The 27311-nt window shown below is 44.4% G+C and overlaps 1 protein-coding gene across 12 annotated transcripts in view; it reads right to left on the bottom strand.

The window, feature by feature from the left end:
- The window catches only part of LRRFIP2 (LRR binding FLII interacting protein 2), a 195661-nt gene extending 172809 nt beyond the window's left edge, over positions 1 to 22852 (bottom strand). For 11 of the 12 annotated variants that reach the window (XM_089678239.1, XM_089678243.1, XM_089678245.1 and 8 more), the window contains exon 1: positions 22724 to 22852. The gene's annotated coding sequence lies outside the window, so the exon portion shown is untranslated. The remainder of the gene's footprint in view (positions 1 to 22723) is intronic. The other variant, XM_089678241.1, reaches the window with a different exon arrangement.
- Positions 22853 to 27311: the final 4459 nt, after the last annotated feature.

Genomic DNA, 27311 nt, shown 5'->3' with positions numbered 1-27311 from the left:
ATTAGAAAATGACTGTTTTTAAAATTTTCAAATTTCCCGCTGGTTCCGGCGCCCGTATGTCCCGACGCTCGCAGGGACCGGAACACGGAAGCCGGATGCCGGCATCGGCCGGTGGAGATGGCCGGGGACGCTGCAGGGGACGCATCGCAGGAGCGAAGGACAAGGTAAGCGCTGCAGGGAATCCCTGAGCAACGGCGCATGGTAAGCCCGAGTGTAGCTCAGGGTTACCGCTTTTGGTACTGAAACTTTACCCCGATCTACACTCGGGAATACCGCCAGGGAGGTTAAAGGGAAATTCCACCTGAAGCACCCTTACTGTTATATCAGCTGCACATGCTGAAAATCATCCTCCACCCATGACTGCTGATGTACCAATCTACAGTACACACTTGTCAGCTCCGTACACAGCCCCAGAGGCTCTACAGCAGCATTATGCAGGCAATGACTCGAGTTACAAAATAAAACGAAAAAGCGCCACACTCTTTTTAAATAATAAACTACGTGTCAGCAGCAACACCCACCAAAAAAATATACACAAACAATTAATTTGGCAAAGTGAACAAAATCTCATAAGGGTATGCGCTAAATAAATATATCTATATCTATATATATATATATCACCATATATTAAGTGTCCAAAAATAATCCGCTGATCAAATTATAGACCAGCAATAACGCTTGTGCTCTGGGAGCGATGAATGAACGATGTCCAGATATTAGATATGGTAATTCTTGATCACGTCCAGGTAACACTGTTCAACAGGTAAAAAGTTTTGGGCATAAAATTAGCTAATCTTACATAATTTTGGGGTGCTGAAAACGAAAATGACCCTAACAAATGTTGATTGGCTCTAGTTTCCATGATATATTCACCCATCTAATGACGTAAGCCATTCAAAATTATGATGCAACTTCAGCTGCATATTGCGCAATTGATACTGGTGACCAATAGAAAATGTCATGTATACTGAGATGATGCAATATTAGCCTTTAATTGCATCACTTCACTGCATAAAAGCTGCAGTATCTGTAGCTGATTGTAGTTCGTCTTTACATTTCGTTTTATGCTTATATAGGCTACTCAGTAATGCCTCGAACTTGTGTGAATAAAGCAGATAATTTCTGCTATATCTGCGGTGAAATAACTTTTATCTCACAAAAAAGGAGGATAACAGGAATGATTAAGAAAGCCTACAACTTGTATTTTGGCTGCAAGATAGGAGACCAGGACAAGAGCTGGGCACCACATATATGCTGCAATTCTTGTGGGACGGCACTGGAGCAATGGTTGAATGGGAAAAAAGGCATCTATGCCTTTCGCTGTGCCAATGATTTGGAGAGAGCCAACAGATCATGTTAGTAATTGTTACTTTTGTATGGTGCCTCCAATTGTAAAAGGGCTAAATAAGAAGAAAAAGTTATCTGTGCACTATCCAAATATTCCATCGGCAATACATCCAGTTCCTCATGGAGAGGGGCTACCAATTCCTAAAGCACCAGAATCCTTTGTGGTTGAGTCAAGTGAGGAAGAACCTGAAGCGTGTAGTCACGTGCAGTTGTAAGAGATAGCCCTTTCCTCGAATACAAGAGAAAAGCCAAGAGAAGCAAAACCGACACAAACTGAAGACAAAACTAGTGAGAATCCTAAGTATTAAAATGATTCAACTTAGCTTATGGCTATAATTTTTCTTGGTAATCCTATGCAATATATTATGCCATTTAGGCTTTGTTATGTAGTCAATATCACTTGCTGTATATTTGTGGAAAGACATCTATCTATATAATTATTGTGCATTATGTAGTCATTACGCCTATAGTAGAAAACTTTCCGTTTACAGAAAAACTAGAGCCAATTGACAAATTTCATTGTTATATTTGAACTCAGAATGTGAAATTCATTAAGAAATGGATCCTTTTGTTTCCAAAACTGGCAAAAAATAAAAATTTGTTGAACAGTGTAATCAATAATGGTGAATCGGTATGAGGAATGCCGTATCACTACCAAGAGCAATACTCTGCAGCCAAGGATCTCATGATGAAACGTTCTTTTCCCAGTGTTTGTCGGAGGTGATCCGCGGTGGGCGGGGATCGTTCATCACCTCATTGCTGAACATTGCTGTTGAAGCTGGTGTCTGTCTGGACACCTTTTTTGTGAGTTGCTTGAGTTTTTATTACATTTTCATATGTTTTAAACGTACTGCACCATCATGCTTTTTCCTTTGTCCCTGAGTGTGATTCATACATATATGGAGGTATGGAATTAAATGGAGAGATTCATCATGAGATCCTTGGCTGCAGAGTATTGCTCTTGGTAGTGATACGGTATTCCTCATACCGATTCACCATTTTTGATTACCTGGACGTGATCAAGAATTACCACATCTAATATCTGGACATCGCTCATTCATCGCTCCCAGAGCACAACCGTTATTGCTGGTCTATAATTTGATCAGCAGATAGCTCTGGTGAGTTTATTTAATTCATTTGGTGGTGGATTATTCACAGTGTTACGAAGTCACAGAGAATATTTTGAGTTTGTTTTGGACACTTTTTTAATGACTCGAGTTAGTTGAAGTGAAAATTATGGGAAAAGCAAAAGTTCAATGTAAAAGTATTATGAAGGAATATACTAAAACTGGAGCAGTCAAAATCTGAAGCATAACAAAAAAAAAACAACTTTAAACTCAGCTTGTTCAATTAAGCTTTACAAATGAAAGCTAGAAGCTGATTGGTTGCCATTTACAGCTGCTCCAGTCTCAGTAATGCTGGCCATAGATGGGTCGAAAGTCGGCCGATTTTTCATCCGAAAATGAAATCGGCAGATTTTCGGATCATTATTGGGCTAATTGTTCGGCTGTTTTTGGGTATTTTGGCAGATTTTTTTTATCGGTAGAGTTGGAAAAAAATCGTCCGATTTTACCAATTTTCACGGCAATGATGGGCAAATCGGCCGATTTTTTACCGATAAAAAAATCTGCGCATGAGCAGTGACCTGCAAGAGGAAGACAAAAAGAAGAAAAAGAAGAAGAAAAAGAAGAAGAGGAAGAAGAAGAGCAAGAAGAAGAGCAAGAAGAAGAACAAGAAGAAGAGCAAGAAGAAGAACAAGAAGAAGAGCAAGAAGAAGAAGAGGATGAAGAAGAAGAGGATGAAGAAGAAGAGGATGAAGAAGAGGAAGAAGAAGAGGATGAAGAAGAGGAAGATGAAGAAGAGGAAGATGAAGAAGAGGAAGATGAAGAAGAGGAAGATGAAGAAGAGGAAGATGAAGAAGAGGAAGAAGAAGAAGAGGAAGAAGAAGAGGATGAGGAAGAAGAAGAGGATGAGGAAGAAGAAGAGGATGAGGAAGAAGAAGAGGATGAGGAAGAAGAGGATGAGGAAGAAGAGGATGAGGAAGAAGAGGATGAGGAAGAAGAGGATGAGGAAGAAGAGGATGAGGAAGAAGGGGATGAGGAAGAAGAAGAAGAAGAAGAAGAAGAGGATGAAGAAGAGGATGAAGAAGAGGAAGAAGAAGAAGAAGAAGAAGAAGAAGAGGAAGAAGAAGAAGAAGAGGAAGAAGAAGAAGAGGATGAAGAAGAGGAAGATGAAGAAGAGGAAGATGAAGAAGAGGAAGATGAAGAAGAGGAAGAGGAAGAGAAAGAAGAAGAGGATGAAGAAGAAGAGGATGAGGAAGAAGAGGAGGATGAGGAAGAAGAGGAGGATGAGGAAGAAGAGGAGGATGAGGAAGAAGAGGAGGATGAGGAAGAAGAGGATGAGGAAGAAGAGGATGAGGAGGAAGAAGAAGAAGAAGAGGAAGAAGAAGAAGAAGAAGAAGAAGAGGAAGAAGAAGAAGAAGAGGAAGAAGAAGAAGAAGAGGAAGAAGAAGAGGATGAAGAAGAAGAAGAGGAAGAAGAAGAAGAAGAGGAAGAGGAAGAAGAAGAAGAAGAGGAAGAAGAAGAAGAAGAGGAAGAAGAAGAAGAAGAGGAAGAAGAAGAAGAAGAGGATGAAAAAGAAGAGGAATTCCAGTCCGGCAAAAAGTGTCCCTGCAGAGAGCTCCACTATTTCTTTGACAGTTCCTTGACATTTATAGAGGTTGCAACAATGTATCTATTTGTTTCCGAATAAAAACATCTGTATCCTAAATGGATACAAATAAATACAATGTTGCAACCGCTATAAATGTCAATGAACTGTCAAAGAAATAGCGGAGCTCTCTGCATGGACACTTTTTGCCGGCTGTAGACGGGATGAAAATCGGCCGATTTTTTTTACTGTTGCTGGTAACATCGGCCGATTGAACGACCGATTTTTCATTTTTTAAAAGAAAAATCATCCGATTTTCGACCCATCTATGGCCTGCATAAATTCCCCTCATTGTTTCATCATATTATATTTGTATAGTGACAGGGTGTATCAAGTATAAATCCATAATAATATATAATTCTATAGGAAAAACAATAAGGATTTTTATTGGCATGCTTCAACAAAACAGTACACAAAACCTAATTGTCATCCATGTGAAATGGTTTTGTGTGCTTTTTACTTTTTGAGATACGCTCAAAAGTCAGTCAGTCAACAATACTTGCAAGACACAGTGAATCAGTGACCTTGATTGGCAGAGGGATCTGATAGAAGACACATGAATACTTATGCATATAGCAATGAATGTGAATATGGACAAAAAGGTAAAAATAAAAAACAATAGAAAAAAATGCAGGTACACAGAATCCATACAGAAAACATGAATGGGCCTTTGTACCTGATTTTAGTATGCCGGTCATAGCAAACCTTCAAGTGCTACTTTCCTTTTTTTCTATTCTAACATTTTGTAAAGTTACAACAGGGATTAGACACCAGCCCAACATTACTTGGCTTCAGAAATTATAAATTTGCCAAGAATGGATGACGCAATATATAGAACCTCATAGCTATATAGTTGTCTGACTGTCCTTAATGGCTACAGGGATAGAAAAAAAAAAAAATAACATACCTACAGTACCTTGAACCAAGACTTACAGTCATTTGTATGGCAGTGACAATACTTCCAATGGAATCCTGACATAACCAGGGAACTCAAACCTCACAAGAACATTATTATTATTATTATTATACAGTGTTTATATAGCGCCAAAGGGTTTGCTCAGCGCTGTACAATAGCGGGGGGGGACAGAACATGAGACAAAACGGTAACAATACAAGACACGAGGGGTTTGAGGGCCCTGCTCTTTCGAGCTTACAATCTAGGAGGGAGGGGATGGTGGTACAGGAGGAAATGGCTGTGGGAGATGGAGTGGTGGGAGGAGTGGAGGAGATCAGTTGTTAGGTGAGGGTGGGGTAGGCTTCCCTGAAGAGGTGGGTTTTCAGGGTGCGCCTGAAGGTGACGAGGGTAGGTGATAGTCTGATGGATTGGGGTAGGGAGTTCCAGAGGATGGGGGAAGTCCTGGAGAAGTCCTGCAGTCAGGCGTGGGAGGAGAAGACCAGGGAGCTGGAGATTAGGAGGTCCTGTGAGGAGCGAAGGGCACGGGTGGGGTGGTATTTGGGTATCAGGTCAGTGAGATAGTTTGGGGCGGCATTGTGAATGGCTTTGTAGGTCAGAGTTAGTCATTTGAATTTAATGCGTTGGGCAATCGGGAGCCAGTGAAGGGATTGGCAGAGGGGGGAGGCGGAAGTGGAGCAGCTGGTGAGGTGGATGAGTCTGACCGCTGAGTTCAGGATAGACTGGAGCGGGGATAGCGTTTGTTGGGGTAGGCCAGTGAGAAGGGAGTTGCAGTAGTCCAGGCGTGAGATGATGAGGGAGGGTACGAGTTGTTTAGTAGTGTCTGGGGTGAGGAACGTACGTATCTTGGAGATGTTGCGGAGGTGGAGCCTGCATGAGTTTGCTAGTGATTGGACATGAGGTTGGAATGAAAGGTTTGAGTCCAGGGTGACACCCAGGACTTTGGCTTGCGGGGTGGGATTGATGGTGGCGTTGCTAGTCGTGATGGAGAGGATGGGGGGGGGGGCGGGCTGGGGGGAAAACTAGGAGCTCAGTTTTGGACAGGTTTAACTTGAGGAAATAGAGCGACATCAAGAACATGCTCCTAAGAAATGCATTTTCTCAAGAGTTTGGGATCTCAGCTTTCTTAGGATCCGACAGTTAAACCAGCTACACAAGTCAATAAACAGAACAAAAAAAAACTGACAGATGACTGTACTAACACAAGTGATGGTAACACAGTGCCCCCCACCACTGTGCTATTGTGTTTGGAAAGGGTGACCGCCATTGGCTGCAAACGCTGGTCAGATGCGGGCTTTCAAGTAAGGTTGCACCATTACCAATACCAGTGCCAATACTGAACATTTATCGTACTTGTGCAAATGCTCCAAAACCTGAAACTGATACTTTCAGGCTCAACAAATGCCAAATAAAAAAAGCCTGCAGGAACAAAAAAAGTTAATGAGCAGGACCACCATGTCCTTAACCACTTCCAGTCCGGACACTTTCACCCCCTTCCTGTCCAGGGCAATTTTCAGCTTTCAGCGCTAACACACTTTGAATGACAATTGCGCGGTCATGCAACACTGTACCCATTTGAATTTTTTAGCATTTTTTTGAGACAGATAAAACTTTATTTTGGTGGTATTTATTCACCGCTGGGATTTTAATTTTTTTTGCTATGTAAATGAAAATGTCCAAAAATGTTGAAAAAAAGTGTGTTTCTTATAAAATTTTACAAATAAATAAAATTTCATCATAAATCTTGGCTAAAATGTATTCCGTTATCTTTTTAGTAAAAAAAAAAATAAGCCAAATTAGTTTATAACCAAAAATTATAATTTTTAAACATTTTTTTTTACATTTTTATATTATTTTTTTTTTAGATACTGTCACCCTAGCAGTACAGTGTCACCATGGTGACACTGTACTACGTTTGGTGGATGAAGATTTTTTTTTTTTACACCGATTGCTTTTACACCCATATAGGATGTAAAAGCAATCATTTCTCTTTCTCTCTGTCTGCATTCTTGCAGCCATTGAGAACTACCGAGTGAGCTGTGATTGGTCACAGCTTGTCACATGGTACAAGGCTGTTGTGAATAGCCTTGTACCATGTGACCTCTGTGATCATTCACAGATTTCACATGTAGTAAGCAATGATGCCAGAAGTGACATCTTGCTTACTACTTTGCATGTGATCACTGATTGGCCAATCAGTGATCACATGATCGGGACCTCGTACAGAGGCCCCGTCCGACGATCGGTGTTTCACTGTGTCCGGAGGACACAGCGGGCACCAGATCGCGGGGCTGCGTACTCCCGGGGAGCGCACACAAGCAAAGTGCGGGGAGGCCAATTATAAACGGCCACCCATCCCTGAAGTGCCACCATCCGGCCGTTTATATACAACGGCCGGTCGGGAAGTGGTTAATAGCCCATGACTCATTCAGCTGTCAGGGGGGTTCCCCTGCTGACAGTTGAAGTGTAAACAAAAGAAAAGTCCTGGAGCTGTCAGAAGAAAAAAAAAAAGCCTGACAATGTTTATCAATAACTTTGCTCAGCCTCTAAAACAGAAACATAAAAAGAAACATTGTTTTATTTTGTATCTTTCTGATAATTCATCTACAGATCAAAGGGATGAACTTCCAACTGCAGATGAAGTCAGGTAAAAATAACCTGTCAAATTAGAAAAAGGTTTTTTTTGTTTTTTTTTAATAATGTGCCTCTGTTTAACCCCTTATTAACCCTTAATTTACTCTAATCATCCCTAATTCACTCCTTATTCTCCTCCATTTAATTATTCTATTCCTGCTGATTTTTTTTAGTTAATTTCTATTTTATAAACTATTAATTAAAACGGTTTTTGTTTCTTTGTTCATTAATATTTTTACACCTTTAACATATATTTACACGTTTCGCATTGAAAAAAAAAAAAAAGCACAAAACTGAAAAAAATAGATTGATTTCATTTGTAACTGTAAAAGTTCAATGCTTTGTAACAGTCATCATTTCAGTGTTATTTTAAAGACGACACCTTACACAGTACAAAAAAAAGTATCGGTACTCGCTGTAAAAAAAAATGGTATCAGTGCATCCCTATTTTCCAACATGCCCATCCGACAGGGAGCTGTACACACGGACCAAAAGTCAGATGGTTTCTACTGTACTAGGGTCGTCGGTTCAAATCCCAACCACAGCACCACCTGCCTGGAGTTTACATGTTCTCCCTGTGCCTGCGTGGGTTTCCCCTGGGTACTCCAGTTTCCTCTCACACTCCAAAGACATGCTGGGAGGTTAATTGGCTCCTGTCTAAATTTACCCTAGGATGTATGAATGTGAGTTAGGGACCTTAGATTGTACGCCCCTTGAGGGTCAGGGACTGATGTGAATGTACAATATATATGTAAAGTGCTGTGTAAATTGATTGAGCTATATAAGTACCTGAAATAAATAATAAATAGAAGTGGCAATTTACACAATATACACCTCCTATATGATCGTGACCATAGTACAGTTATGAATTTACACTACAGAATCAAATGTTTATTATGTAAAATTACAGCTGGAAGTATACTATATATATATATACACTTGTACACAAAAACACAAACTAGGTAATAGAAGAACAAGTTGATTAGCAAGATCTTTTCAAAAACTGTCTAAACAATTATATAAATTTCGACCATATCTAAGACACTGGAGCTGATACAGTCTAGCCAATGCAATTTTCTGAATCAGCACCCCAAGAACAGGTCTAAAAAGAAAGGCACCAAGAAAAAAAGATTTTTTTTTTTTGTAGCGCTGTGTAATTTTTCCTGAAGTTCCATTATCGTATTAAACTGGTTCTAAAGCCTTAAAGCGGAGTTCCACTCATCTTTTCAAAAAAATAAAAGTCAGCATCTACAAAAAAAAAAAAAAAAACAGCCACTTACCTGTCCCTCATTCCCATGGTGTGCCCCCCGCAGCCCGTTTCACCTGCCATCCTGTATTCCAGGAGGCCGGCATCTTCAGTGTGGGCACCCGGCTGTGACAGCTTGCGGCTTCAAAGCCGGGTTACCCACTGCGCATGCGTGAGTAGCGCTGCGCTTCATAAATGGTCCCGTAGTCTTCTGGAACCTGTCACATGACCCAGAAGACTACGGGGAGGGAAGGAGGGAGGACACCTTCCGTTTCCAATCGCCTAGGCGGTCCGACCGCAATTAGGAGCTGGTACCAGTCAAATTCGGGTACCCGCTCCCCCCCCCCAAAGGTGCCAATCCATAATGGGGAGCAGTTCTTAAAGCGGAACTTCCCCTTTTGGGTGGAGCTCTGCTTTAAGGTTTTTCACCTTCACACATATGCATAAAGGTGAAAAACCTTCTGCGCTGAAGCTTCCCCCAGGCTTCCCCTTATTCTTACCTGTCAATCAAATGCTGTGACATGGAAGCAGGGGGCGGGGCTGAGCCACCCACTCAATCAATGGACGCAGACAGAGCAACTCTGGAGCAAGACCGCACAGGTGTCCCCACGGAAAGCAGCTTTCTAAGGGGGCACCCGGTGAAGAGGAGGGGCCAGGAGCGCTGGCAGGGGACCCCAGAAGAGGAAGATCTGGGCTGCTCTGTGCAAAAGCATTGCACAGAGCAGGTAAGTATAGACATGCTTGTTATTTTAATCATTAAAAAAATCAAAAGCTTTAATAACACTTTAAAGTAGAACCAAGACATTTTTTTCCCATTTTAGATAGAGGGTTATAACTCATCAGGTTTTTGTTTTGCCGTTTGTATTCCATTAGGGAAATTTCTCTTGACTCCCTTTCCGATAGCCTAAATAGGAAGCGAGAGGTAATCCCTAAAAAATGAGGGAACCCCTGGTTGTCACCAGAACTATTGTCTTCAACTGAAGATTTCCCCACTAGTCCTGTTCTGGGAACCGCTCACAAATTTGGATTTTCTGGTGACAACAATAAACTTATGCAGGCCATAGATGGGGAGAAAAACGGCAGATTTTTCTTTTAAAAAACGAAAATTCGGTCGTTCAAGAGGCCGACGTTACCATCAATGGTAAAAAAAAAATCGGCCGATTTTCATCCCTTCTACAGCCGGCAAAAAGTGTCCCTGCAGAGAGCTCCGCTATTTCTGACAGTTCTCTGACAGTTCCTTCACATTTACAGCGGTTGAAACATTGTATCTATTTGTTTCCATTTAGGATACAGATGTTTTTATTCGGAAACAAATAGATACATTGTTGCAACCGCTGTAAATGTCGAAGAACTGTCAGAGAACTGTCAGAAATAGCGGAGCTCTCTGCAGAGACACTTTTTGCTGGACTGGAATTCTTCTTATTTTCATCCTACTTCTTCTTCCTCTTCTTCATCCTCATCCTCTTCTTCATCCTCATCCTCTTCTTCATCCTCATCCTCTTCTTCATCCCCATCCTCTTCTTCATCCCCATCCTCTTCTTCATCCCCATCCTCATCTTCATCCCCATCCTCATCCTCCTCCTTCCTCATCCTCCTCTTCTTCATCCCCATCCTCCTCCTTCCTCATCATCCTCATCCTCCTCCTCTTCTTCATCATCCTCATCCTCCTCCTCTTCATCATCCTCATCCTCCTCCTCTTCTTCATCATCCTCATCCTCCTCTTCTTCATCCTCATCCTCTTCTTCTTCTTCATCCTCTTCTTCTTCTTCTTCATCCTCTTCTTCTTCTTCTTCATCCTCTTCTTCTTCTTCTTCTTCTTCTTCATCCTCATCCTCTTCTTCATCCTCTTCTTCTTCTTCTTCATCCTCTTCTTCTTCTTCTTCATCCTCTTCTTCTTCTTCTTCATCCTCTTCTTCTTCCTCATCCTCATCCTCTTCTTCCTCTTCTTCATCCTCATCCTCTTCTTCATCCTCTTCTTCATCCTCATCCTCTTCTTCTTCTTCATCCTCATCCTCTTCTTCATCCTCTTCTTCCTCTTCTTCTTCTTCATCCTCTTCCTCTTCTTCTTTTTCTTCTTTTAGTCTTCCTCTTGCAGGTCACTGCTCATGCGCAGATTTTTTATCGGTAAAAAAATCGTCCGATTTGCCCACTAATTGCCGCGAAAATCGGCCGATCGGCAAAATCGGCCGATTTTTTTCCAACTTTACCGAAAAACAAAAACGGCCAAAATACCGAAAAACAGCCGACCAAATCGCCCACTAACGATCCGAAAATCGGCCGATTTTATTTTCGGCCGAAAAATCGGCCGATTTTCGACCCGTCTATGGCCTGCATAACAGGGTGACTCTCCCTGAAGGCGTCACAGACTGCAATAAAAACCTGACGGGTTAACACCTTGAGTCACAGTTATATTTTTGTTATTACTTTGGGATTAAATTGTGATCATTCTCAGTTCTTCCAGGTTTGAGTTAGCTGTTCTTATAACAAACTGGAACGTGATATGCTTTTATATTAGATTGGTGCCTTTCTGATGCCTAGGTGGTGTATTATCTCACCGTACTGCTGTCTTCTACCTCAGTAAGCTACTTATTACACTTGACATTTTTTCTTAGCACCAATCTACAGTTTCCTTGTACAGTTATTCTTGTAGTGGAACCGGGGCAGACTGACCATTCGAGCACTGCCTGAGGGCCCGGGGTCAGTAGGGGGCCCCATGAGATGCCCCTGGTACCTTTTTCATAGGCTTTTTTGAGTTTGGGCAAGGACACAGGGGCCCCATGATCCCCTATTGCCCGGGGGCCCGATGAGTTGTCAGTCCGCCCCTGGTTTGGATATACCTCTGAATAAATAATCTTTGAATTTATAAATGATTTGCCATTTGTGTATACATGGTTGTATAACTTAGGACATAATAGTCCTCCTATATAGTTCAATTATACTGTGGCAATTTCTGTATACAGCTTCTCCAATAGAAAGGTAGGGTGTTAAAATTCGACGAGTTTCATAATCAGCCTTGTCAGGTGCAATATATTGTTAAAACCAATGTATGGTGAATGTGACATGACACACATGAATGTGACATTCACCACACAACTGGCTTGAATGTATATTGCTTCTGTTGACCTTATAAAGCTGACTGTGAAGCACATCAAATTTAAAGAACTTATAATATAATGGGTGTTGATTCAATGGGTGTTGAGGGCCTGGGGTCAGTAGGGGGCCCCATGAGATGCCCCTGGTACCTTTCATTGGCTTTTTCATAGGCTTTGGGTGTGGGCGAGGATCAGGGTGGATAAAAATCAATGATTTTTAAAAAAAAAATAAAAACAAAAACAGATTTTTTTATTTAAATCAGATTTTTTTAAATAAAATGCTTATTGAGGAAAATATATTACCATCCAAAGGTTATTCCATCATGAAATAAAGATTAGTTTTTTAATTATGTAGAATAAGGCTGTATATGTTTAATTTTTTTGGTAAATAAATTCCATGAATCCATTCACAATGTCATGCTCTTCCAGAGGTTTCTGTAAGATTATTGGGCAGTTTCTCTGCCTACAAGATATTATCACAGATGATCGGTTTACTTTTGCAGTTCTCAAAACTGAACTTGACTCAGCGGAGATCACATGCCTCTTCTTCACAGCAAAAATGTTATAACATGAACAGAGTTAAGAAAAAGACCTTCATCCTAACTTCTACAAACCTATGAATACAGAATCAACCCCTTCACTGCTAAGTTTCAAGAAGTTCAGTGAATAGAATAGAAACAATATTTTTCTGATTGTTTGGAGTGGAATAGATCTGCACAAGAAGAAAGTGAAACTAAGTGTGAGGAGGAAGGGGCTGACAGTGCGAGGAGGGAGGGGCTGACAGTGTGAGGAGGGAGGGGCTGACAGTGTGAGGAGGGAGGGGCCGACAGTGTGAGGAGGGAGGGGCTGACAGTGTGAGGAGGGAGGGGCCGACAGTGTGAGGAGGGAGGGGCCGACAGTGTGAGGAGGGAGGGGCCGACAGTGTGAGGAGGGAGGGGCCGACAGTGTGAGGAGGGAGGGGCCGACAGTGTGAGGAGGGAGGGGCCGACAGTGTGAGGAGGGAGGGGCTGACAGTCTAAGTTTCTTCAAATATATATATTTTGTTTAGCCAAATTAGTTACCAAACATGGATGTTTAAGCAAATCACATATGCTGGAATGTTATTGTTTCAGTTGAATAAATCTATTTAAATTGTTATTATTAAGGTAATGATTATTTTTCTCCTTCCTAAGTACAACAGAAAAGTTGTCCAAATATGAATGATTAACCTATTAAACTGGGGATAAAAAAACTAATATGAAAAGTTGTTATTCTAAAAATCTTCATCTACTTGTATATTAAAGTTATACCAGCAAGAATTAGTCTTTATGTAGAAAACTAGGATTTACATCCAGCCTTACTGACTAGTGATTTAAATCGTGATTTCAATCAAATCCACCCTGGCGAGGACACAGGAGCCCCATGATCCCCTATTGCCCGGGGGCCATGAGTCAGTCCGCCTCTGTGTGGAACCCTGTATCCTGTGTTTGTGGGACAGCATTTATTTTCACTGACATGTGTGTTTCATGTTTAGAAGGCTGGAAATACCCTCTTTTGATCTTCTATGTATATCCATGAATATGTAAAGAAAGAAAAAAATGGGTTTTTTTTAGTTTTATACTTTAATGTTCAGTTTCAAAATGTTTAAACCTGTTACTTTCATTACAATAACTATTATCCCGCAAGGAGGGTCCTTGTTCAGAGACTTCCTGTCCAAGGGTGACAACACTCTGTCTCTGTTTTCCTGCATTGTCACCCTGTCACATGGACTTCTGATGCAGAGTAGAAGTAGATGTTTCATTAATGTACATTACAGAGGCGTGACCTACTATTACCACTACCAGAAAACACGCCTTGAGAAATACCATGAAACTAGCATCGGCATGCATATAAAAACAGGAAATTTCTGCAAATAAACTGCAGAAGATCAGCCGTATAGAAATGCCACAAAGAATTTTAAAAACGTAGATGTTTATGACACAAAATACTACAGAAAACTAAGGACTCATTCACATTATATCCACCAAGACTGTTTTCAGCTGCATAAATCAACGCAGGCTCATCACAAGGGCACATAGAGAACAATTGTTTTCAATGTGATCTGTTCACAACTTATAGGTGCAGTGGTGTGGGCTGTGCAAAAATGTATTTATTTATTTCAGGTACTTATATAGCGCCGTCAATTTACGCAGAACTTTACATATATATTGTACATTCACATCAGTCCCTAACCCTCAAGGGGCGTACAATCTAAGGTCCCTAACTTACATTCATACATACACATACTAGGGACAATTTAGACAGGAGCCAATTAACCTACCAGCATGTCTTTGGAGTGTGAGAGGAAACTGGAGTACCCATGCAGGGGAAACCCATGCAGGCACAGAGAGAACATGTAAACTCCAGGCAGGTGGTGCTGTGGTTGGGATTTGAACCGACGACCCGAGTACTGACGTGCTACCACTTAGCCACTGTGCCGCCCCCCCTAGGGCCAACTTAGACAGGATCCAATTAACCTCCCAGCATGTCTTTGGAGTGTGAGTGGAAACTGGAGTACCCAGGGGAAACCCACGCAGGCACAGAGAGAACATGTAAGCTCCAGGCAGGTGGTGCTATGGTTGGGATTTGAACCGACAACCTTAGTACTGCCAGGCAGACGTGCTAACCACTTAGCCACTGTGCCGCCCCCACTAGGGCCAACTTAGGATCCAATTAACCTACCAGCATGTCTTTGGAGTGTGGGAGGAAACCAGAGCATCCGGAGGAAAGCCACGCAAGCACAGGGAGAACATGCAAACTCCATGCAGGAGGCATCATGGTTGGGAATCGAACCCATGACCCATTTACTGCAAGGCAGACGTGCTAACCACTAAGCCACTGTGCCGCCCCCACTAGGGCCAACTTAGACAGGATCCAATTAACCTACCAGCATGTCTTTGGAGTGTGGGAGGAAACCAGAGCACCCGGAGGAAACCCACGCAAGCACAGGGAGAACATGCAAACTCCATGCAGGAGGCATCATGGTTGGGAATCGAACCCATGACCCATTTACTGCAAGGCAGACGTGCTAACCACTAAGCCACTGTGCCGCCCCCACTAGGGCCAACTTAGACAGGACCCAATTAACCTACCAGCATGTCTTTGGAGTGTGGGAGGAAACCGGAGCACCCGGAGGAAACCCACGCAAGCACAGGGAGAACATGCAAACTCCATGCAGGAGGCATCATGGTTGGGAATCGAACCCATGACCCATTTACTGCAAGGCAGACGTGCTAACCACTAAGCCACTGTGCCGCCCAGTGCAGCACGAAGTATAATTCTGCAACAGCCAATAAAGTTTAGAGTGCAAAGCATTGTAACAACCAGGGCTGTGGAGTCGGTAGATAAATGTTCCGACTCCTCAGTTTTGTGTACCTCCGACTCCCCGACTCTGACTCCTCTGTATTAATATGCGAATGTATTTCATACATTCCTTGAAGGAAAGAAAGGCCATGCGTGCCATATAGTGAAGCACATGAAAAGCATGCTTCTTCGCGGTCACTTAACGTGTTCGTTTTGCGGTTACGTGAGGCACTGCATGCATTGGTCTTTATTCTTACAGTAGAGAAGTCATTAATTATAACTTTTTGTGAATTGGGACATTTAAACTTTCTTTTTTTTTTAAATTCCAATCTAAATTTAATCGGAGTCGGAGCATTGTTTGCCGACTCCGACTCCAGGTACCCAAAATTTCCTCCGACTCCACAGCCCTGGTAACAACACATTGCACGGCCCCTACAAAACGTACACCAACTCATATCTTGGAGTTCGTTCACACAGTCAGTTCGATTGGGTCCCCCTGTTAGACTTTCAGTCAGACCCGATTAAGAGCTCCATAGAAGTCTATGGGCAAGCAGATGTAAACAGATGTGCGTCTGTTTACACCGGCATCTCTCTGAGTCTGTGCAAGTCAGAAAAAAAAATCACAAAGCTTGGCACCCTTTTCCATTTTTCCGAACCTAAACTTTAGGCATTGGAAGTAATTGGATGTAAACAGACGCAGGTCCGTTCTCATCTGGCCACTCATAGACCCAACATCTGGCTTTAAAATGCAGAGTAAAAATGAATGGGCAAAAGTGTCACATAAGTGACATCTACTCTGTTCTGCTCCGGTTCAGCGTGGGATCTGTTCATGGATACCATTCCGATCACACCAGACCGGGGGCGGACTGACCATTTGGAAACTCAGGCACTGCCCGAGGGCCAGGGGTCAGTAGGGGGCCCAATGAGATGCCCCTGGTACCTTTTTCATAGGCTTTTTTGAGTTTGGGCAAGGACACAGGGGACCCATGATCCCCTATTGCCCGGGTGCACCATGAGTTGTCAGTCCGCCCCTGCACCAGACACTGTCGGTTCATGGATGCCATTCCGATCACACCAGACCGGGGGCGGACTGACCATTTGGAAACTCAGGCACTGCCCGAGGGCCAGGGGTCAGTAGGGGGCCCAATGAGATGCCCCTGGTACCTTTTTCATAGGCTTTTTTGAGTTTGGGCAAGGACACAGGGGACCCATGATCCCCTATTGCCCGGGTGCACCATGAGTTGTCAGTCCGCCCCTGCACCAGACACTGTCGGTTCATGGATGCCATTCCGATCACACCAGACCAGGGGCGGACTGACCATTTGGAAAATCGGGCACTGCCCGAGGGTCCAGGGTCAGTAGGGGGCCCCATGAGATGCCCCTGGTACCTTTTTCATAGGCTTTTTTGAGTTTGGGCAAGGACACAGGGGCCCCATGATCCCCTATTGCCCGGGGGCCCCATGAGTTGTCAGTCCACCCCTGCACCAGACACTGTCGGTTCATGGATGCCATTCCGATCACAGCAGACCAGGGGCGGACTGACCATTTGGAAACTCAGGCACTGCCCGAGGGTCCGGGGTCAGTAGGGGGCCCCATGAGATGCCCCTGGTACCTTTTTCATAGGCTTTTTTTAGTTTGGGCAAGGACACAGGGGCCCCATGATCCCCTATTGCCCGGGGGCCCCATGAGTTGTCAGTCCGCCCCTGCACCAGACACTGTCGGTTTGAAATTACCTTTAACCTAGCCATTCACTGTTACTTTACTGGGTGAAACAAAAAAAAAAAAAAAACAGATTCCTCCATCCATGCAAATGAAGTGGATAGATGAACCCCCCCCCGTTGTGACATTGTATCTTGCAAGTGGAGCCCACTGCTGTCAATACACAGATCACTGTCTTCATCAGCCAATCGATGGGAAAATGTTCAAACACAAAACATTCCAACTTCTGTTGAGCTGAGTAGAGCATACACTGATTAAAATTCTTCTGGTCCTTGCTGGACACAACGAATTTCAGTGTATGGCAAGCATTCAGGTTTTATTTTACACTAGCAGCAAGTACTGACACTTCTCTGAAAAAGGATCCACACTTAGATCACTTTTCAGAGGTGTTTGACAAGAGGCGAGACGTCAGATCACTGATGCTTGTTTTAACCCATTAAATGACCTGCAGCCCTATCAGTCCATCAGATTGCTGTGAGCCATCATATCGCTCCACCACTCTGACACCTGGAGCAGTCTACAGGTCTTTCGGATGTAAGTGAGAAATGGAATTAAAGTGTTGATTTTAACCATACACTAATCTGGCGCTCTGCTTATTTCAAGTGCCACACATGCTGCAATCACATTCACAGCTCGTGGTTGTAGTTTAACACCTTATTCACTTCAATGGGTTGCGTTTGGTGGGTGTAGGGCCCACTGAACGTGACAGGGGTATAATTCCTACCATGACAGCGAAGCTCAGTATTGCAGCCACATCATACAGTCAGGTCCATAAATATTGGGACATCGACACAATTCTAACATTTTTGGCTCTATACACCACCACAATGGATTTGAAATGAAACGAACAAGATGTGCTTTAACTGCAGACTGTCAGCTTTAATTTGAGGGTATTTACATCCAAATCAGGTGAACGGTGTAGGAATTACAACAGTTTGCATATGTGCCTGCCACTTGTTAAGGGACCAAAAGTAATGGGACAGAATAATAATCATAAATCAAACTTTCACTTTTTAATACTTGGTTGAAAATCCTTTGCAGTCAATTACAGCCTGAAGTGTGGAACGCATAGACATCACCAGACGTTGGGTTTCATCCCTGGTGATGCTCTGCCAGGCCTCTACTGCAACTGTCTTCAGTTCCTGCTTGTTCTTGGGGCATTTTCCCTTCAGTTTTGTCTTCAGCAAGTGAAATGCTCAATCAGATTCCGGTCAGATGATTGACTTGGCCATTGCATAACATTCCACTTCTTTCCCTTAAAAAACTCTTTGGCTGCTTTTGCAGTCTGCTTTGGGTCATTGTCCATCTGCACTGTGAAGCGTCCAATGAGTTGTGAAGCATTTGGCTGAATATGAGCAGATAATATTCCCGAAACACTTCAGAATTCATCCGGCTGCTTTTGTCAGCAGTCACATCATCAATAAATACAAGAGGAGCAGTTCCATTGGCAGCCATACATGCCCACGCCATGACACTACCACCACCATGCTTCACTGATGAGGTGGTATGCTTAGGATCATGAGCAGTTCCTTTCCTTCTCCATACTCTTCTCTTCCCATCACTCTGGTACAAGTTGATGTCGGTCTCATCTGTCCATAGGATGTTGTTCCAGAACTGTGAAGGCTTTTTTACATGTCGTTTGGCAAACTCTAATCTGGCCTTCCTGTTTTTGAGGCTCACCAATGGTTTCCATCTTGTGGTGAACCCTCTGTAGTCACTCTGGTGAAGTCTTCTCTTGATTGGTGACTTTGACACACATACACCTACCTCCTGGAGAGTGTTCTTGATCTGGCCAACTGTTGTGAAGGGTGTTTTCTTCACCAGGGAAAGAATTCTTCGGTCATCCACCACAGTTGTTTTCCGTGTTCTTCCGGGTCTTTTGGTGTTGCTGAGCTCACCGGTGCGTTCCTTCTTTTTAAGAATGTTCCAAACAGTTGTTTTGGCCACGCCTAATGTTTTTGCTATCTCTCTGATGGGTTTGTTTTGTTTTTTCAGCCTAATGATGGCTTGCTTCACTGATAGTGACAGCTCTTTGGATCTCATCTTGAGATTTGACAGCAACAGATTCCAAATGCAAATAGCACACTTGAAATGAACTCTGGTCCTTTTATCTGCTCATTGTAATTGGGATAATGAGGGAATAACACACACCTGGCCATGGAACAGCTGAGAAGCCAATTGTCCCATTACTTTGGTCCCTTAACAAGTGGGAGGCACATATGCAAACTGTTGTAATTCCTACACCGTTCACCTGATTTGGATGTAAATACCCTCAAATTAAAGCTGACAGTCTGCAGTTAAAGCACATCTTGTTCGTTTCATTTCAAATCCATTGTGGTGGTGTATAGAGCCAAAAATGTTAGAATTGTGTCGATGTCCCAATATTTATGGACCTGACTGTATGTACGCTGCTGAATTTGCAGCTAAATCGGGAGCAGTTCTACCACTCCCCCAACTGTGTGCTTTTATTGCACCCCCCAACGGCTAGTGTAAGCGTGCTCTTAGGCTACATTCACACTGGTGATTAAGGCCGGTGCAAACTGTAGCAGCAGGAATCAGAAATTTTAGCTGCAGCTCTCTGCCCGTTCCCTATAAAGCTTGGTTCACACCAATGCGTTTTTTAGTGCTTTTTGCAGAAACAAATTTAACATGGTTTCCTATGAGACTCGTTCACATCTATGCGTTTCTCAGCTGCTGCGTTTTTGGAAAAGGTCAGGGACTTTTTTTTTATATTTCAATATTTTTTATTGAGAAACAGGCATATAATAGCATAAAATGAGATGGCAAAAAAAAGTCCACCTACAGGGTGGAACAAAATATAGAATCACAATCAGAACAATGATAGGCATATATGACGCCCTCCCAGAACGCGCTCTCCTGCGCGCCCCCGGCGATCTTCGTGATCGCTGTGTCCTACGGACACAGCTGATCACGTGATGTGGTAAAAGGCCAATCACAGCGGCCTTTTACCACGTGATCAGCCATGTCTAATGACACGCTGATCACAGGGAAATGCAATTCCCGGTTCTCAGCTGCACTTTCCTCACGCTGTCAGAGCGTGAGGAAAGTACTGCTGAGAACCGGCAGTTGTCAGAGCAGAAATCGGCACCAATCATCAGGGCACTGATGATCAGTGCTCTGATGATCGGTGCCCAACCAGTGTCACCCACCAGTTCCACCCACCTGTGCCCAGCAGTGCACCCACCTGTGCCACCCAGCAGTGCCACACACCTGTGCTCAGAAGTGCCACCCACCTGTGCCCACCCACATGTGCCCAGCAGTACACCCACCTGTGCCACCCAGCAGTGCCACCCACCTGTGCCCACCCACATGTGCCCAGCAGTACACCCACCTGTGCCACCCAGCAGTGCCACACACCTGTGCTCAGACGTGCCACCCACCTGTGCCCAGCAGTGCTGCCAGTCAGTGCCAGTCAGTGCCCAGCAGTTGTGCCAGTCAATGCCACCTATCAGTGTTGTCTATCAGTGCCACCTCATTAGTGCTGCCTATCAGTGTCGCCTATCAGTGCCAATCAGTGCTGCCTCATCAACACACATCAGAGAAGGAGAAAAATGACCTATTTGAAAAATTTTATAACAGAAACAAAGAAACTTTTTTTTTTTCAAAATTTTTGCATTTTTTTGTTTATAGCGCAAAAAGTAAAGCGCCCAGCAGCGATTAAATACCACCAAAAGAAAGCTCTATTTGTGAGAAAAAAATGATAAAAATGTCATATGGGTACAGTGCTGCATGACCGCGCAATTGTCATTCAAAGTGCGACAGCGCTGAAAGCTGAAAATTGGCCTGGGCAGGAAGGGGGTAGAAGTGCCCGGTAGGCAGGAAGGGGGTAGAAGTGCCCTGTAGGCAGGAAGGGGGTAGAAGTGCCCTGTAGGCAGGAAGGGGGTAGAAGTGCCCTGTAGGCTGGAAGGGGGTAGAAGTGCCCTGTAGGCAGGAAGGGGGTAGAAGTGCCCGGTGGGCAGGAAGGGGGTAGAAGTGTCCTGTAGGCAGGAAGGGGGTAGAAGTGTCCTGTAGGCAGGAAGGGGGTAGAAGTGCCCGGTGGGCAGGAAGGGGGTAGAAGTGCCCGGAAGGCAGGAAGGGGGTAGAAGTGCCCGGTAGGCAGGAAGGGGGTAGAAGTGCCCGGTGGGCAGGAAGGGGGTAGAAGTGCCCGGTAGGCAGGAAGGGGGTAGAAGTGCCCGGTGGGCAGGAAGGGGGTAGAAGTGCCCGGTGGGCAGGAAGGGGGTAGAAGTGCCCTGTAGGCAGGAAGGGGGTAGAAGTGCCCTGTAGGCAGGAAGGGGGTAGAAGTGCCCGGTAGGCAGGAAGGGGGTAGAAGTGCCCTGTAGGCAGGAAGGGGGTAGAAGTGCCCTGTAGGCAGGAAGGGGGTAGAAGTGCCCGGTGGGCAGGAAGGGGGTAGAAGTGCCCTGTAGGCAGGAAGGGGTAGAAGTGCCCGGTGGGCGGGAAGGGGGTAAAAGTGTCCTGTAGGCGGGAAGGGGGTAAAAGTGTCCTGTAGGCGGGAAGGGGGTAGAAGTGCCCTGTAGGCGGGAAGGGGGTAAAAGTGCCCTGTAGGCGGGAAGGGGGTAAAAGTGCCCTGTAGGCGGGAAGGGGGTAGAAGTGCCCGGTAGGCGGGAAGGGGGTAGAAGTGCCCGGTAGGCGGGAAGGGGGTAGAAGTGCCCTGTAGGCGGGAAGAGGGTAGAAGTGCCCTGTAGGCGGGAAGAGGGTAGAAGTGCCCTGTAGGCGGGAAGGGGGTAGAAGTGCCCTGTAGGCGGGAAGGGGGTAGAAGTGCCCTGTAGGCGGGAAGGGGGTAGAAGTGCCCGGTAGGCGGGAAGGGGGTAGAAGTGCCCTGTAGGCGGGAAGGGGGTAGAAGTGCCCTGTAGGCGGGAAGGGGGTAGAAGTGCCCTGTAGGCGGGAAGGGGGTAGAAGTGCCCTGTAGGCAGGAAGGGGGTAGAAGTGCCCGGTAGGCAGGAAGGGGGTAGAAGTGTCCTGTAGGCAGGAAGGGGGTAGAAGTGCCCTGTAGGCAGGAAGGGGGTAGAAGTGCCCTGTAGGCAGGAAGGGGGTAGAAGTGCCCTGTAGGCAGGAAGGGGGTAGAAGTGCCCGGTAGGCAGAAAGGGGGTAGAAGTGCCCGGTAGGCAGGAAGGGGGTAGAAGTGCCCGGTAGGCAGGAAGGGGGTAGAAGTGCCCTGTAGGCGAGGGGTTAATGACACCACAGAAGGCCATAATGTCTGAGTGACACCTCCCTGCACTCCACAGTACAACGTGACAACATATGATGGAACATCAATGATCTCAGTGCTGGTCACTTCTCCTGGGGTGGATGAGCCCTAAATGTCACTGAACTAGCCTTTCCATCTACTTTAATGACACCACAGAAGGCCACAATGTCTGAGTGACACCTAATGTGACAACATATGATGGAAAAGCAATGCTCTCAGTGCCGGTCACTTCTCCTGGGGGGGGGGGGAGGGCTGCAGTCCTACACTGGGGAGCCCCCAATACTGAGCTGGGTACAAGAGGCTGCTGAGGGAGAAGCATGCTGACAGGCTAGGCCACTGTGCCCTCCAGGAATGGACCATGACAGGCCTGGAACTGTCCTGCTGAGGACTATGGCGGAGGGGGGAGCAGTAATGTGTTGATAGTCAGGGACACTTCATTGCACTCCCCTGTCACCACACATGACAGCTCACTGTCACCCCTCTCCGTCCTCAGCACGTCCACAACGTGTGTATAGTAAGAGATAGGAGACACCTACCCCACGTACCGCTCGGTATAACCCCGGTGTCTCTTCTCCCTCTCGAGGTTTCTCCCTCAACGTCCGGCCGGTGACGCCACCGACGCATGCGCATCACGCCGGCCAAGCCTGCAGCGACGTGACGTCAGGGAGGTACAGGAGGATTTGGCAGGGTGAGCCTTGTCATGTGTTGACCAATAGGAAGCCAGCTGTCGGCTGCGGCGTAACATAGCGGAGAAGAGCGCTCTCCAGTGTAGCGGAGATTCCCACGCTGATTGGACGGCCGAGGAGGGGATTCCATTGCTGACTTCCTTTAGAAATGTTTGCTGCCTGGCTGTCATGCTGCTGCACTGGCTTCAAAATCATTATAAGTCACTGACCTGGAATAAAGCTGGCCAATAGGCCCGGGGCACTGGGCATTGTGGACTGAGCAGCCCAAAATGGTACTTGTCTGTTAATTCACCGGATTTATTCACTTGTTCACCGGATTTATTCACTTGTCAATATAGTTAACATAGTTTTAAAGTTTTATTTAAAACAACTTAGCTAGGATGTCAGTAAAGTGGGTCACGATGGAGGTCAAAATTGGGTACTTGTCTGTTAGTTAATAAATCCGGTGAATTACTGGTACTTGTCTGTTAATTCACCGGATTTATTTATTTATATATATATATATAAAAATATATATATTTTTTTTATATATTTAAATAAAACATATTAAAAAAAAGGTACTTTCCCTCTTTCCCTCCTTCCTCTTTTTTCCCCCCTTCTTTTCTTCCTACAAAAAAATAATAAATATGTATGGATTTAGGATCAAAGAGTTAGCACAAACCTCACGGAGATAATTATATAATATATAATTATTCCAATCTATTGTTGCATCATGACCAATGTCCAACTCGCTATCACAAAATGAGATGCTTGTCAGCTCTTTAGACCAACAGTAAATGAAAAGCACAATCTGGCGGTACGACAGTCGTGAACCTTGTAGCCACGTCCCTTTGCGAAGAGGTATGTCTTCTTTACATGTACCATGATGGCACCGCCAACTATCCTGACGATCGCTCAGCGAAAGAGTCACGGCATGATTGTTTGAACAGCACCTTCCATTGTGCAAAACTCCGCATTGTTGCAGAAATTGTACACTGGAAACTTTGTCATGAACTAAAGCCGAAAGTTCTAAGAGATTCATGTTGTCTTTTCTCTTCAGATTTAGATTGGAAATGACGTCAGCGCTAATTACAATAGTCACCTTATATGCATTAAATAAATAAATCCGGTGAATTAACAGACACGTACCCAGCCCAAAGCCTGGGGACCCTTTCGTCGGAGCCCAGTGGAGGAACGCCAGGGCCCGGTTTCAAGAGTGACCCTTGTGACCCTGCTAGTTCCGCCACTAGTGTCAGTAGGTTTTTATTGTTATTTAATTTTTACAAATTTATTATTTTTTGTAGGAAGAAGGGAAAGAGGGAAATAAAGACGGAAGGAGAGAAACAGGAGACAGAGAAATAAAGAGATGCATAGAAGGAGGGAAAAAAGGAAGGAGGAAAACAGAAAGAAAGAGAGAGATGTATAGAAGGAGGGAAAGAAAGAAGGAAGGGAAGAAGGAGAGAAAGAAAGAGAGACATATAGAAAGAAAAAAGGAAGGAGGGAAAGAATGAGGGAAATAGGGAAGGAAAGGAGGGAAAGAAAGAAGGAAGGATGAAAACAGGAGACAGGGAGAGAGAGATAAAGAGAGAGACATATAGAAGGAGGAAAAGAAATAAAGAAGGGAGGAAAAAGGAAGGAAAAGAAAGACAGAGAGGGAGAGAGAGAGAGAGAGAGAGAGACGTATAGAAAGAAAGAAGGGAAAGAAGGAAGGAAGCATGAAAACAGGAGAGAGTAAGAGAGACATATAGAAGGAAGGAAAGAAAGAGAAACAGGAGACATCAAGAGAAAGAAAGACGTATAGAAAGAAAGAAGGAAGGAGGGAAAGAAAGGAGGGAAAGAAATAAAAAGAAAGAATGAAAGGAGAGAAACAGGAGGCAGAGAGAAAACGAAAGAAAGAGAAGTACAGTATAAGGAAGAAAGAGAAAAAAGAAACAAAGAGCTAAAGAAAAAATTAGAGAAACAGGAGACAGTTAAAGAAAGAAAGAAAGAAAGAAGTATCAAAAAGAAAGAAAGAGGAAGAACGAAAGGAGAGAAACAGGAGACAGAGAGAAAGAAAGAAAGAAAGAAAGGAGAGAAACAAGAGACAGAGAGAGAGGGAGAGAGAAAGAAAGAGAAAGGAAGAGAGAAGTATAAAAATGAAAAAAAGAAAGAAAAATGAGAGAAACGGGAAACAGAAAGAAAGAAAGGAGAGAAACAGAAAAAATTAAGAGAGAAAGAAAGAAAGAAAAAGGAGAGAAAGAGGAGACAGAGAAAAAAAGAGAGAAATAATGAGAGAAAGGACAGAAAAAAAGAAGAGGGGAGAGAAGACACAAGGCTGGCTGGGAGTGTGGGCGGGGCAGACACAGGAGGAGAGGGCGGAAGGAGGAGGGGCTGCTTTCTCTCTCCTCTCCCGTCTGTGGTGGGTGGGGAACTGTCAGCACTGGGGAAGGTATATGCTGACAGATCCCCTGCAGTGCTCTGGGGGATGAGGGGGGCCGGCCACTTGGAGGTATACAGGAGCCCAGGGCATGCAGCCTGCAGGAGATGGATAGGAGAGGCAGCCAAGCGGAACATAGAGGAACCAAGAAATGCATGGCCCTTTATGTGCTGCCCGGCTGCCTCTCCTGTCCAAGCGGTCCCGGCCCATCGTGAAAATGCCCAGTGTGCCCTATGGCCAGTCCGAGCCTATTGGCCATACCGTATAGATTTTTGTTCGAGAATTTTTGTTTCAAGAATATTCATTTGATTTTATAATCGTTAGTGGGGTCAAATTGATGTTTGTTTTCTACCGCAGTGACGGGAAAATTTGAAGGGATAGGAAGGAAAACTTTTCTCGATCAAATAAATTTTCGACCAGTGTATGTGGTTATCATTCAGAAATTACATTAATTTTAAAGTCAAATGTTAAAAGAAAAAAGACAATATTTGAATGACATTCATTCATTTATCGAATGTTAAAAGAATTTTCGTACATTTCTTATGAATATTCTCGTCTGAAAATCTGCACGTGTATGACAAGCTTAACCTCCCTGGCGGTATTCCTGAGTGTAGCTCGGGGTAAAGTTTCAGTACCACAAGCGGTAACCCCGAGCTACACTCGGGCTTACCATGTGGCGTTGCTCCGGGATCCCTCGATCACTTACCTTGTCCTGCGCTCCCGCGATGTCCCTCCTGCAGTGTCCCCGGCAATGTAATCCAGCGGATGCCGGCATTTGTCATCTGGGTTCCGTCCCCTGCGAGCGTCGGGATGGAACTGGCGGGAAATTTGAAAATGACAAAAAGTGACATTCACTAAAATCACTAAAATCACATAGTATAACATTCCTGTATCAAACCATTTCACATACATTTTGTCCCGAGTGCTTTGTCCTGCGCCCTGCCTGCATTTTTACTGTTCTTTCTGCCTGGAAACTGAGAAACGTCCATGGCGTCCAAAAAGTGTCCCTTTAGGTCAAAAGTGGTTTTAGACCGGCTAGAACAGCGATAGTAAATCAGAACCACTTGCAGAATTGAGTGATAATGATTCGTGGAGAAATTCCTCATCAGACACTGAAAATGATTCTGCGACTTTGCTCAGCGATGTGTGAACTTGGCGCTATATTTCACATTTCAGGGTTTTTGGTTTGATTATATTATTGAATTAAATGTATTATTATTTTTTATGATTATTTATTAAATTATAATTTATGATTTCGTGTTTCAAGTTTTATCATATCTGGGATGTTTACTAGACTCTTGTTCGTACAGATTTCAGTGAGTTATTCCTAAAAATTACAGCCTACAATAAAAAAAATACATATTTCCATGCAAAACAATGTACCGCTTTGAGCACAGAAATATGGCCATAATCAGACTGCTAGGGAGGTTAAAGAGGAGTTCCAGCTGACAAAAAAATAAAAGTCAGCAGCTACAAAAACTGTAGCTGCTGACTTTTAAAATACAGTCACTTACCTATCCCTCGGTCCAGCGGTGTCCTCACCATCGCTGGTTTCACCTGCCGTCTTCTCTCCCTGGCGCCGGCATCTTCAGTGTGGGCACCCGGCTGTGACAGCTTGCGGCTTCACAGCCGGGTGCCAACTGTGCATGCACGAGAAGCGCTGGGCTCTGTGAATGGCCCCGTAGTCTTCTAGGACCTGTCACGTGTCCCACAAGACTACGGGGAGGAAGGACAACTTCCGCTTCCTTAGGCGATAGCAGTGGAAGTGAGAGCGAGTACCTGCCAAATTTGTGGACCCGCTCCCCAAAGGTGCCAATCCTTAATGGGGAGTGGAGGGCAAAGACTTAAAATGGAACTTCCCCTCTTGGGTGGAGTTCCACTTTAAGTATAGAAAGCAGAGCAACTTGTTCACAGCTTGCGTGTTCCAGATCTGCCGCTCAAAAAGTATTGAAGTCAAACACAGCCAGGCATCTAGCATTTCCAGTATTCAGGCCCCATTCACACTTCAGTGATTTGTAGCTTCAAGCTCGCAGCTCCAAAACG

The sequence above is a fragment of the Staurois parvus genome, unplaced genomic scaffold (assembly GCF_062004578.1).
Source record: "Staurois parvus isolate SC_StPar_1 unplaced genomic scaffold, SC_StPar_1.0 ptg000201l, whole genome shotgun sequence".
NCBI classification, from domain to species: Eukaryota; Metazoa; Chordata; class Amphibia; order Anura; family Ranidae; genus Staurois; species Staurois parvus.
This window is presented reverse-complemented; position numbering and strand designations above follow the sequence as displayed.